This window comes from Vanellus vanellus (assembly GCF_965231255.1).
Source record: "Vanellus vanellus genome assembly, chromosome: 2".
Lineage (NCBI taxonomy): Eukaryota > Metazoa > Chordata > Aves > Charadriiformes > Charadriidae > Vanellus > Vanellus vanellus.
In genome coordinates, this window is record NC_138906.1 from 132,129,417 (window position 1) to 132,143,408 (window position 13,992).

The following is a 13,992-nucleotide window of genomic DNA, read 5'->3' on the forward strand; positions in this document are numbered from 1 at the left end:
TTAAGACAGTGAGCACTTGTGGTACCTGCCCTTGTAGCTAATGTGACCCTTAGAGCACCCAACACACAGTCCAGGGCAGCAAGAGTTTTGTCTGTTGAGAAACTGTATCGTAGTATTTCATTTGTTAATTAATAGCTTTAAACAGTATGAGGGTGGAGGCAAAGAGGAGATTATTAATGTTTGTAACTAATAATTGCGGTATCTTTAAATGTGTATTTATGGGTTTCTTATTTATTTAATTTATAATTTGGATCTACAAGAGGAGAGATTTACAAGAAGCATATTTAATTTCTCTGTATTCCAGCAACTGCCATGGAGATTTCTTGTATTGTAGTAGATAACTATTTTATTGATTCAAATAAAATATGTCCTATTCATAAAAAAAAAATAAAAGAAACAAGTAGCATGTGGTAATAGACAGGTCTCAGTGACTTAAAAGCTTTTGGGAAGCCATTTAGTGGAAGGGAAAGGCAGGGTTTATGATACTGAAGAACATGAACACCTGATGGCAAAGAACCCAAATTTTGCTCCCCACAGGGAGAGCCACAGAATCACAGAATTGCAGAATTGTCAGGGTTGGAAGGGACCTCTGGAGATCATCTAGTCCAACCGTCCTGCCAGAATAGGGTCACCTACAGCAGGTTGCACAGGACGGCGTCCAGGCGCATTTTGAATGTCTCCAGCATGGGAGATTCCACCACCTCTCTGGGCAGCCTGTGCCAGTGCTCTGCCACCCTCAAAGTAAAGAAGTTCCTCCTCATGTTAAGATGGAACTTCCTGCGTTCAAGTTTGTGCCCGTTACCTCTTGTCCTATCACTGGGCACCACTGAAAAAAAACTGTTCCACCCCCCTGGCACCTTCCCTTTAAGTATTTGTAAGCATTAATAAGATCCTCCCTCAAAGTGTATGTTTGTGAGTGGCTCCATATTTTATGGGTGGTAGAATCATTGTTATCAGATACTCAGAGACAAGCCGTGGCACTGCCAGCGTTAGATACACATTTGCACACCGTATTGCACCTCAAGAGCATTACAGACATGACGTTTAGTCTCACTGCATCCCTGGGAGGTTATTAGTGTCACTCCATCCCTCCCATCAAATAACAGCACCAAGACAGAGACTCCTCAAGGGTAGCTAAGGGTTTGGTAAAGAATAAAACCAAGTGTTTCCCATCTTCAGTCCTGCCAGTTGACAACAAAGTCACTTATCTTACCTCAAACACAATATGGTCTTCGGAGACCGTATGCTGAACCACGGCCCAACATGAGGTGGGTCACACAGAGACGCAGGAGCCCAGGCCAGGGGAGCTGACTCAGGACTGCAAGGGGAAAGACTTTACAACAAGGAAAGAAAACATATGGTCTTGACATCCTTCACCAACCCAACCTTTGGAAAGCCCATGCATTAGAGGATGGCTCGTCCCCCTGCCTGTACTCTGTGCAGCTCTGGTGAAAAGGTGCCACATTTCTCGTCCTTTCATTACAGACAGTGTCTACATTTAAAATGAGCAACTGGGGAGTGTCCTCTTGATGAGTGTCCACACCACAGGACTTGGCACAGATTTTTTCCAGGACGTGGGGTAAGAACCTGGCCTCTGCTGGGAACTCCTCTGCAAATACCTGACCCTTAGTCATGTGTTAAAAATACTGGAATGAGCACGGAACAGGATGTGGATATGCAATACATTTTCCAGATGAAAATGTACAGAAAGCAACGTTGGGTTGACTCCAGCGCACCGTTAGAAAAATGTGAAATAATGATTAAAAAAATAAGTGAACTATACGATTTTTCCATCAAAGACAGAAAAGTTGTTAACTGTGCGGCCGAATGGCGCTGCCTGACCCATGCATATTGTCATACTTTGCAACAGCTATGAGAGGATGCATTTTTTCAGGTGCGGTTCATGTCATTTTACAATTTGAGGTTCCCCAGAACTAGAGACTAACTGGGGCACCGACCTGACAGAAATAGACTGCATGATGACGGTCCATCACACTTACAGTAATTTATATCTCATTTCCAAAAAAAGGTTTCTAATTTCTTCTAACCATTTCAAAAACATCTTTGTGATAGAGCTGCTCATTAAAACATTCATCATTATTTTGCATACCACTTTATTTAAATAAACTGTAGTGAATTTAAAGCTAGGCTACTATATAAAATAATTCTTACTGATGCATGAAAAAAAAAAATCTCAGATATGCTTTACCCACCTTTCTTCCCCTTTTGCACTCACTTTGCAGATCATGTGGCAAACAGGTTTGCCAGAAGAGTTGATCACAGACAGATCACTGCTCGGGGGAATACCACACACTTTTTACAGAAAACATTTTTGACTCAAGCATTGGCATTTGCAGAATAATTTCACCTATGAGAGTTACCCAGCCAGACAATTTGCAATATCAGGACTTGCACACACAAAGAAAAATGAAACAAGTCAGATTTCTCAAATGAAATCCTGTATGTGAGATCTACAAACAACGCGGATGTCAAATAGCCATAAATATTTTATGAGAGATTTTTAAAATCTCAGTGTTCACTACATAGATTAATCACAAGTGAGCGCATCGACCCTACATGGTATTGAAAAGGGGTTTTGTAAGTGGCAGAACTATTATTTAAATGAATGGGCACACAGATCACTAAAATAAAAAGTGAAGCATTTAGAAGGAAAAAAAGAGAGTTGAATATTTAATAATAAAGTTAGATGAAGGCCCAGAAAAAACAAGCAGCTCTGTTCAAAGGAGAACATGAAATAGAAGCACACATGAATGACGCCCCTCTTCTCAGCCATCAAGTTGGATTTACTACAAAAAAAAAAAAAAAAAAGGCACAATTTTTAACAGCCTTATTAATAAGCCCTGTGGAGCAGCCAAGGGCCCTGCAGCTGACCTGCAGGCAGGAGCTCAGCGCAGACACGGGCTGGCAGCCCCCAGTCTCAGGTGTTCCACCCCATCAGCCCTCCCACCCTGCCGATTCACCTGCCCCAACAGTTTACTCTGCTTTATTTTAGACCAACATTTTCCTACTGCGCCATCACGGTTTGCATAGCAGTGAAATAGTAAGAGGCAACACATCATCTATTTGCTTGATGCTCCCTTTCTGTTTTGGGGGGGGGACCGGGAGGGGAAGCACTGGACCATAAAGCAGAAGAGACATGCAAAGGGCCCCACGTTGCGTGCACGGTCCTTCCCCCCCCACCCCACTGACGAGGCACTTTTTGGCAAAGCGAGCCCTGGGCGCAGCCGCGCCGGGAGCTGATGCTGCGAAACCAGCCGCTCTGCCGAGGCGTTGTCTGCTCCTGCGCTCTGCCAGCAAAAGCAAAGTTGGGATTTGGGATGCAACAGCCTCCTCATCAAAGCGGTTGTCCGAGTAACAAGGACCGCTATACACACAGCAAAAGCTTCGTAATTCACAGGCTACTTTAGCCCAGGAGTGCAGTGAGAAGCCTGGCAAGACTGTATTTAGCTGCTAGACTGCACAGAAAATCCTGAAACTGATTTTTTTTCTAATAAAGACATTAACCTTTCCCATGAAAACTGCAACCCTGTAACTTTTTTATAACTATCCCAGAGCTCTCGTAGTACTGGGTACCTGACATTTGTCCTTGGAAATTAGGATGCCAGAAGATTTTTCAATCAGATTTGAAGTAAAGACGGCAGAGGTGCGTAGTAACTACGTGGGGTCTCAGGTGATGCCCTTCATTCCCTGACCTTTGCCACCTAAAGAAATGAGACAGACTCCGCCAGTGTGACAGAGGTGTCACCCCACATGTGCAAAACAGCTACAGTCTGGTTGCCACCACTCCGGCACCTGTTTTGCCCCGTGTCCATCCTCCCTGCAGGCACGGAGGGGGAACTTGTGTCTGCTTGCCAGGGAACCCCAAGGACCGGGAGGGTTCGGCACAGGCTGCCATCCTCCCCGGCCAACAGCATTCCCGGCCATGCCGCAGCCAGCCCCTCGTCCCTCCTCGTGCCGGGGAGGACGTGCATGTGCAGTGTCCATCGGTGCGAGCGTGCAGAGCAGGGTCTGGCCCCGTTTGCATAGCAGCCACGGCACCTGGACACATCAAGGACTTCCCTGCAGACCATCGCTGCCTCAGCTTCATGGCTTCTCACTGCATGTGATCACTGCCGGGCTGGAGACACACGTGTAATGAAAGCTCAACCAGGGTTATCAGCAGAGATGGAAACTCTCTGAATCCAAAAAGCACAGGGGTCAGCAACCGCAGTGCCCACGGAGGGTCAATAAAACCCCTTCTCACCCGGCCCAGCCACTAAGGCAGGTGCCAGCAGCTCTGTGCAGACGGCACAGAAAGAAGGAAGACTGCACAGTAAGAAGGAAGACTGTACGTTCAGGCTGATAACGACCTTTCTGCAACAGCAAGAGAAACAGCATATTCACACAACTCTTGCTTTTCGGCATGACCGGCTGGTTTATGCTGGCCAGGGCCTCGCCACTGCACAACAGCCCCCAGCAGGCATCCGAAGTATGGTGTGGATTACCAGTGAAACCATCGCACACTGGAGTCCTACTGACACAGAGCACAGCTCTGAGACCAGGTCAGCTTCACGCAGGTTTGCTCAGACCCTACAGCATAACAGCACATTCCATCAGGGAGAAGAGTTGTATACCTATAGAGTTGTGTACCTATAGCTGCTGACGCACAGGAGCCTTCAGGTCACCCTGCCAGGCTGTCCAGGTCCATCCCCAGCTTTTGGGGCTGCATCACCCGCCGGAAACCCTGCGAGGATGCGGGAGGGTGCTGGATGCTCTGCCCAGAGGGTGGGAATCGCTGCCCTTCCTGGGTATCCTCTGACAGAGGAGGGAGGCAGGCAGCCCCCCGGGCCTGCAGAGGTAAATGCTGCTTTACCGAGAGGTGGGCTCCATCTTCACATCCCTCCCTACATCGCTGGCTAACCTGGCTGGCACCATCCCCTTCTGCCTTATAGGTGGCTGCATTTTTATTAGGAGAGCGTTGGTATTAGCAGGCTTGCAAACTGCTGTTCCGCAAGACGTTTAAAGGCTCAGCAAAAGCCTATTTCAGCAAAATAAAAGTATATTCCAGCTAATCAAAGTGTCTAAAACCAGGGTAGAAAAACTGCTCTGCTGTGATAAACCTCCTTGCCTTTATCAAGCGACAGGTATGAACTGCACCGCAGCCACCGAGCTGAAATCTTCAACCATATTAACAGAAGATGGGGAGAAGTAACAGTAAGGTTCAAAATTCAGACAGAACAGGTATGAAAGTATACACACAGCTTCCGGTGGCCCATTAACAGTAGCTACCCTGAAATGCAAAGCAGGCACGTGATCCAGTTATCAAAATGCTGAAGGAGGCTGTGGCCAGTCCAGACCTTTGGGACTGTGCACTGCCATGCTGCCGAGGAAGGCTCCTCCACAGGCTCCAGGGAAGGGGGCTCACCCTCCTGCCAGAGGAGAAGCCTTGCCTTCACAAAGGATGTCTGCTGTGTAAACCTCGTCACAGTCTGCGTTTCGTTGCTCAGAGTTTTGGAACTGGTACTTCAAGTACTTTCCATGAAGACCAGTATTTTTGGAAGAACTTCAAGGCAGCTCGAAGGCTTCCGTCCTCCAGAGTCTGACAAATGTAAAGGAGACAAACCTTCTGCCCTCCAATCCCCTTTCTGATGCACCAGGATAAGTTATTTAACAGAATTTTGGGATGAAGTTGGAGATAAATGAGGTTACAGAGGCAGTTTTATGCAGGAGTCAGGTCAGCCAATTACAGCAGTCACTTTTGTCCCTAGAAATCACCAGGTCAACAGCAAAACCCCCTCAGTAGTTCTCCCACACAGCCCACAGCAGGTGGCTCCCAAGCCATCTCCTTCACATCCAGTTGTGCTTCCAGCTCCAGGCTTGTTAGTTTCAGCAGAGTATTTCAGGGAAAAAGCAGTACATGCACGAAACCCCTGGTAACGGCTCTTTACAACACAGGACAAAACAACTGCCTCGTGGACGGACGAAGGGAAACGCTTCACATGATCAAGGAAACCCTCTTGCCTCACTTGCCAGGCAGAGGGGTACGTGTTGTACAAAACCACCCAGCGACGTGCACATTTCCCGCTGTGGCTTGACACCCGCTCCCAAAAGACGGTGCAGGCAGGCCAGCAAGGTCTCCCTGGGGTGCCAAGGGAGTGCTTCACCCCCGCCCAGCCAGTCCTCAGAGCAACCCTGCCACCAAACTGCCATCACCTGCAAAAAAGAAATTGCTTTATTTCCTTTTATTTACCACGAGAAAACAGCATAAAGTCCGTCTTATCAGGGCATATGCACACAGCTATTATCATCTTGATAACCAGTGCAGACGTGGGGACCCGGCGGGCGCTGTACATCGGGAAACGAAAGGACTCGCCTCGTACGCTGGAAATGTTTTTACATGAAGTTATACTGTTGTTGTTTCATAAATATCCCGACAGGATAGCTGGACGCACGTCACCTTACGCCACATAAGGCTGAGTTAGAAGGTGCCCCTCACCACCCTGGTCACAGATTGACTGTTCGCAGTGACTCACGGTCAGCGTGACGCCTTGGGTCACCAGGGTCGCTCACGTACCGCGTGCTGCAGGGGAGGGAAAGCACAGCAAAACCCCCCACCCTGTGTCCTGTGCCCATGTGAAGAGCTGGATCTGAGGCTCTGCCACATTATCTTTAGGTGAGACAAACTCTCGGTGCACGTTCCGGGTATGCAAACTCCCCACGGGAAATGCCATTTCACACAGCGAGGCGTGATGAGGAAAACATTCCCCTTCCCCCAAAATGCTTTAAGATGTTCCAGTGCCATAAGACATGCACTTGTGGATTTAAACCAGTTTAAAAAGTAGAAACTAAATATTTTTGAGTTTCCTCCTGCACAGGCACCGGGCCACATCTGGCAGTGCCCCAGGATGCTCCTGAGCACCACTGGGATGGGCCAGGCAGCGCAGAGCCAGGGCAGTGCCCGTGCCCCTCAGCTCCCCCATTCGTTTCAACCCCTCTCCAGTCTTCCTGAGCTGAAACCCTCCTTTCTCACTTGCGTTAAGCCCAAGCAGAGTTTTTGGCATCACCGCCTGACTGCTACTGGGTGTGAGAGGGAAGGCATGGAAGGGGCATTTTCACAGCAAGGCATCCTGAGCAGGGACCAAGTCTGGCAACTAACTCGCCAAATGAAAGTCGGTGCTACAGAGTAAAGATTTTGAGGTGGCTGAAGGTCATTTTTTCCAAGATTTATGTTCTACCTGCTTTGCAGCTGTCATATTGCTTAAGTAAATCAATAGCTGATGGCGTTATTCATGTTCACTAAAGAGTCAGGAAGACTTTTTGTTCTGAGGTTATTCACAGCAGAAAAACTGAGGTCCATCATACTTACTCTGCAACGTGATCAATTCTATCCTGCCATCACACACTTCGCGGATCAAAAAGTTGCAGTAAGCACTGCCTGAAAATATTCTGTCCATAGTCATGCGGCAAGAAAACCCACATCTCCCAAATGATCTCTGAGATCCCCAACTTTAAAAAAAAAAAGTCTAAGGGAAAAAAGAGTTGCCAGGGTACAATGGCAAGAGCTTTGGTCCAGCTACCACCTGAACTTCAGGGGTCTGTGCATGTAGATTCAGCTTTACACCTCTCCCAAACAGGCAGATCCACAGTTCTGCTGGTTTCAGCGCTTGGTAGCCACACAGAGATGCTGGTACTTGAGTGTGTCACAGGTACTGCTTGCTTAGCCATAGAGATTTTAACTATATTAATATTATCTTTTTCTCCCATCCTATCATAGTCAGACCTTTGCACACTCACGGTGAATTTTTCCACCATTTTTAATTATTTGCATTTTTGACTGCTGAGGCAGGGCTGGCTCCAAGCACCTTCGCGGAACGTGCCTTTGCTGTGGATGCAAGCAGTCTCTAGCAATAGGTTTTGAAGGAGGTAGAAGAATGGGGTAGACCAGGATTGCTGCCGACAGCCGGACCCACTGCTGGCTTTCCCACCCGCAGAGCTGAGCTGCCACGGGGCAGGGAGGTGGGCTGGAAGGGGGGTGCTCGAGCTGCCCTCGCTGCAGAGCCCAGCACTGAACCATGGCAAGCAGGGAGCTGAATGGGATCAGAGGCTGCAGGTTCTTCTCCTCCGAAATGGCTCTTGCAACCACTAATTCCCTTCAAGGCAACTTTTCTCTTCTTACCTTACCGTTACGTGCTCGTTTAAAGCTGGAAATGACCAAAACACATGTTCACTCCCACCTTCCCCAAGGGCGAGGGATGCGATGCTTACCCATGCAGGGCCAGGCGGGGTTATAAACACAGACCCCGATGAGTTACCAGCAGGAAACATTAGACGTAAAACTACTGACAGTGTCAGTCATGAGCTGAACTGAGGCTCTGGACCTAAAAACTCTTTTGAACATGATTTCCAGAGGCAGATTCAAACTCTGCAGCTGTTTACAGACACATTGCTGAGGGCTATTCACTATATGCATGAGCTGGGAACACCTCAGGTACAGAGAAACTCCCCTCCGCCGTGTATTTATATCCGTGTTGGCTCCTGAGTCGCTGCTGAGGGAGGGAGTCAGATGCCACCCGCTGTCACCGAGCTCCTCAGGGGCTCTGCAGAGGGAGAAGCGTCTGCCGCCAGCCCGGCCGGCCCCGCAGCCAGCCCCAGCTCTCCTCTCCGGGGTCAGCACCAATGGACCCCCTGTGCCTGCTCCAACCTTTGCCGTCTCCAGCTGTGCCCCGAAAGCGCGACCTCGGGCGACCCAGGCCACACTTGCCATTTTTCCCCCAGCCAGCCGGACAAAAGCAATGGAAGATGTAATACGTTTTACACATTTGCCCAATGTAATTAGCAACAGGCTCTCGGTCAAGGGGCTGTATTGTCACACTCAGCTGGAGCCAGCTAAGCTGATTTGTTCGGGCTTGTGAAACTCCCCTTTCACAGGCCACTGACTACGGTCAAAGGACAAACCGACACGGTCCCATCTTGGCCCCAGCTGCCAAAAAGTCCAACCCCTCCACCTGGCCCTATGGGGAGGTGGGCTGCCTTGAAGAGCACTGAGTTTCTTTCTCCCTTGGGCTCCCTGTTGGACAACCAGGTCCATGCTGGAGGAGTTTCTGGACTCCCTCATTCTCCTGTCTTGGGCTGGAGGTCACCTGCCCCAGCCGGGCTTGCCAAGTTGCCAAAAGATCTATGCCAGCACTGCAGGCCAGTATTTGCCAACTACATGACGTATAAACACAAGCGTAACCACCGCTTACTGCTGGCCAAGGGAAAATGCTTGCCCTCTGGTGAGCATCAGCAGGGGCACGATAGGCGCATAAACTCAGCAAACGCAAGATGCTCCATACCCAGTCACTGCAAGTTCGCTAAAGGAGACATTGTATTAACAACAACAACCACCAAAAAAAAAAAAAAAAGGGGGGGGGGGGGGGGGGGGAGGGAGGATAGGGAAAGGGGGAGGCGTGGAGAAAAGAAAAAGCTCTCCCTCTTCCCGCCAAAAATTATGCGGCAGCAGGTCCACAGAGTGTCTGCCAGATGACCCGCTTGTCACACTCATAATTGCTTCCCATCTGGTGTCTGGAGCACACAAAGCCTGGCCGTTTGCCAGCCCAGGACGACGCACAAACTGGCCTACTTCTGGTGACACAGGCCCTCCAGACACCGCTGATCCGCTCCTTTCCTTTCCGTATGGCTGAGGAGAACGTGGCATTCATTTGTAAATTGCCGGCGGCTGATTTATCCGGCTATTCGGCCCCCGCCGCTCAGCCTGGCTAACGCGCTTCCCCTTTGCAGCGTGGCCCAGCCCGAGCCCCAGTGATGGGGCAAGTCCCTCTCCAGCACCGAGTTGCCACAAACGCACGCTTGCTGGCATGAGAAGTAGGCAAATAAGGATGCTGTCCTCTCATATGTCACTCAGCTTCAAGATGAGCACATCAAGCCAACTCATCCCTATACATACATGCAAACACACCCTCAGCTGCTCTGATTTACAAAGCTGATTGCTTTTCCAAACTTTCTTTCCATCTAATGTATGTGCATAGCTCATTTTGCTCATACAGTTCCTACAAAGACTCTTGAGGCGTTTTATATGACGGTTTGTGAGCGTGGTCTTTCAATGAGCAGGTTTCTCTGGGTTTTCTTTGTCTGTTTTGTTGGTTTGTTCTATTCATGGTTTGGGTTTTTTTAAAGTTATTTTTTAGTGAACGCCTACTGCTGTAAGCAGTTGATACCTTCAGAAAACTGAGTAAATATTTCTTAAACTATGGGATAGACCATTTCAACACAGAGCACACCACAGGCACTACAGCACGCTCTAAAGCTCTGTTGGTTGTGCGACCAGCAAATATCACTTTTACGAGGAGCAACTAAGATCAGGCAACTGGCCAACGGTCGGAGAGAAAGTAATTGCTGAGTAAGCAGAATTGCCCCTCCCCAAAAGACAAAAGCACCCTTTCCCCTCAGACTGTGACACAGGATGGTTGTAGATGTACATCACTGCCGGCCAATACACAGCTCCTTCCCATCTTGCTTGTGCTAAGGCCATTAACATCCGTCTTCTCTGTAATCAGAGGGTGTGACAGCACAGGAAATCACAGGTAAATAACCCAGAGGACTCTCTAAAAATAAACCGATACAGAAGAACCCCAAATTTCTGTAAAAGGTAGTAGCAGATAGACAGAATTCCCTTTGCAACAGCAACCATACCGCTGGGGTCTTGCAGAGGAAGAGCAGGCACCATCAGAGGACTCCTTTCAGTTCTCCACCTCATAAAATGCTCACACAGCAATGAAACAGAAGAGAAAATGAAATTAAAAAAGAAAACCAAATAACCAACACAAGTTGATACTGAAGAATGCCATATTGCGCATCTGTCACTCCAGATGCAAACAGAAGCTGCACTACTGAGGTTTCTTCATGATCATTAAGGTGGAATACAGTGGGCATGAGCATTCCGATTTTTACTTTATACAAAAATGTAAGATTATGTATAAATGTCCAAAGCTTACCTGTTCTACCAACACATCATGCTATCAGAACTACAAGGATCCTATTGTTCCCTTCAGCTGCAGGGCAAGAACCCAACCCACTCAAGGGATAAACTGGCTGTCTCCAGGGGAAGCCACACAGCCCAGTATGCTGCACCTTCAAGAGGAACCAATCTTTTGGCTCAACTAGTACAGAAACAGTAATCTACAGCTTTCTCATGAAAGTAAGCATTTAAGCCTGTAAAGCTCCAGCTTATCCAAGGTCAAGGAAACTTATGAAAAAAAAATGAAACGAGGTCTAGCACTAGAAGACATTGGTGTGTTTTCTGCGTAGGTACTGAACCTGTATCTGAATGTTTGTCACAAAACCAAATGCAAGAATCAATTTCAGTTTCAGAGTTCTTGTTGTTTGCATTGGGTTGGACCTTGGTCACAGGTATGGTACAACCGTGATCGGTTAAAATCCAGCGTTAAAACCCTTATTTCATGAAGCCTGATTCACTCACAACATTGCATCAGTCTTAGTTTGGTGCTAGCAGAGTTATTCTCATGTAAAACCAGAATAACAGTGATAGGAACAGGGCTCATTGTCACCAATCAATTCCTCAAAGACCATTTCCTCCAAGTAAAAGCCAGGCCCACAAATAAAGCTTCCAGAGCCTTCATATAATCAAACTGAGTATTGTAGTTCCAATTTTGGCTTATTGGCTGTCCATCTGCTCTGCTTTCTTTCACTGAGCAAAGCTGACACAGAAAAATGAACTAGTCACATCGTTAAGAGACTTCACTTTCTACCTACACTTTGCCTCCATTTCAGATGTCAGCAGCCAACCACAAGAGCAAATGCTCTCCAGTCAGCCCACCTCGCTTGTCCCAAGAGATGCAAAACTTCACCCATGCAAACATGAGCAGGTCTGCAGGATATTCATACGGTGGGTCTGACTGTGACAGCCAGGATCTCAGCAAAGCCCCAGGAGCAGTCACAGTTTGCTTATACAGCTTAAAGCTAGGTGACACAAATTACCAGGACACATTTCTGAAGAACTGGTCTGTGTTAGTCCCTCTTGTCGTTTTCCTTCAACAGATTATCTTAGTTGTTTGCTGTTTATATTTTGTCACAAAAAACTGGGAAAGGCAATAGATATTGAATGCCCATGTTTCTAGCAAAATAAGAGTCAAAGTCTAACACTAATTCAGATTAATACACGTTTGTGAGTCCTAGTTAGGAAAAGAAAAATCTCACTGCACGGCTTACACTTGGATTTACCTCCCCAGACCGAGGCACACATACTAAAATATCACTTCTACCACACAAATGAAAGGAACATAAAAAAGCTTTACACTCGCAACGTTCTTCATCCCCCAAATTGTCTCATATACATGAATATTTGTGTTAAAGCTTTGAGAGACAAGTAGAAGCTGTTAACCAAATACAAGTAGGCTTACAGGTAGGTTGGGTTGAAGCACGTACTGTCAAGGGATTCCATCCTGCTATTTGTCCCTGCCCAGTCCAGAAAGGTAGGTTTCTTGCAGCATCACATGCAAGAACACGTTGCTTTAATAAGCATCAAGTGTTTATGTTCTCAAATAAAAGGCAGCTACAGTAACCTGGTACATAGATGCTTTATTTCTGGCATTAATATGGTCTGTATTGTATGTGAGATTCTCTTACATAAATGAAAAGTTTGTAGTACAACAAAAACTAAGATAAACAAGGTGTTTGTTGCACATTATGTCAAACCTTAAAACAAAAATATGGAGTAATATGTATTTAGGTTTCATGCAAGTTTGGCTGCTGCATGTACAATCTACTTATAAACTGAAAGAAATGCAAATGCACACAACATTCAAAAAGTAATAAAAGATGCCTGACATATGAAAGATTAAAACCTTCCTGCTAAAGCAACAAAGTAGGAGTTAACTAAACGATCCAACCAATACCAACACAAATTAATACTACTTACCATAAATCTATGCTTAAACTTGGTATAGGCAGTTTTGGTGACACTGTTTCTACTGAAATATATCATCCAGGTTCTAGATATTGTCTCTCAATGTCTCTTTTCATTTTTTTGTGAATTAAATTCTGTCTCCACTGTTAAATATTGCTGTCAAATACATTCTGGTAATGCACACCTAAGTCTAATACTGCCAAGAATTCCAATTGCCTCCTCTCAGTTTTCATAGGTGAGGAGTAATCCTGGCACGATGGGTATTTTCTGATCCCCCTGCTTATATACGATTGCCCTCCCTCCCCCTTAAAATTTTGATGTGAATTAAAAACTGCTAAAAATGTTTCTGCCTGCTACTATCATAGTCTGGCAAAATATTTAATATCAAAAAGCTCCTAAAAATAAGGATTGTATAAGCTTTGAGATGTTTAAAAAAGTTTAATAACCCATTACCTTCCTTGTGCCACTCACCACATGTTAAAATTCTCCATTAATAAATTATTCTCTACCATCTTTGTTATTAAAGTGATAGGAATACTTTCCACACCATGCATAGTACTGGTTGATCTCATAAAGTTAACTAGAGAACCTGACATCATTTTTGTAATTTTACATACAGTGCATATGATGCTCGCTCTTTCCATCTCTCATAGCAGCAAGCCGATTCTGCCACTATCTGTAGCAGCACACCCGGGAGTGGAGAGGAAGAGTGTCTGAATTATAAATAACTAAAACTACAGTGTACAATTCTATTTACCTGTCAGTATTTGTTGATACCCATTATAACTTGCTTGAAATTAACTACATAAAAATCTCTACGACAAAAGCAAACCAAAACATTCCTTCAAAAAAAAAAAAAAAAAGACATAAAATAAGTGCAAATACCTAAAATAGGCAACTAAAGCAACTGTTGTGACCTGTATACCTTTAAATAAGGACAAAGGTTTTTCATAAATAAAAGAATGTTCTCTTTGCTCTTCAAACATTTAGTAAGTATATAACGGTCAAACTTAAGTGCAGATACAATTGTTTTGAGATCCAAGGTGCCAAGTTTCTTTTTTAAAAAA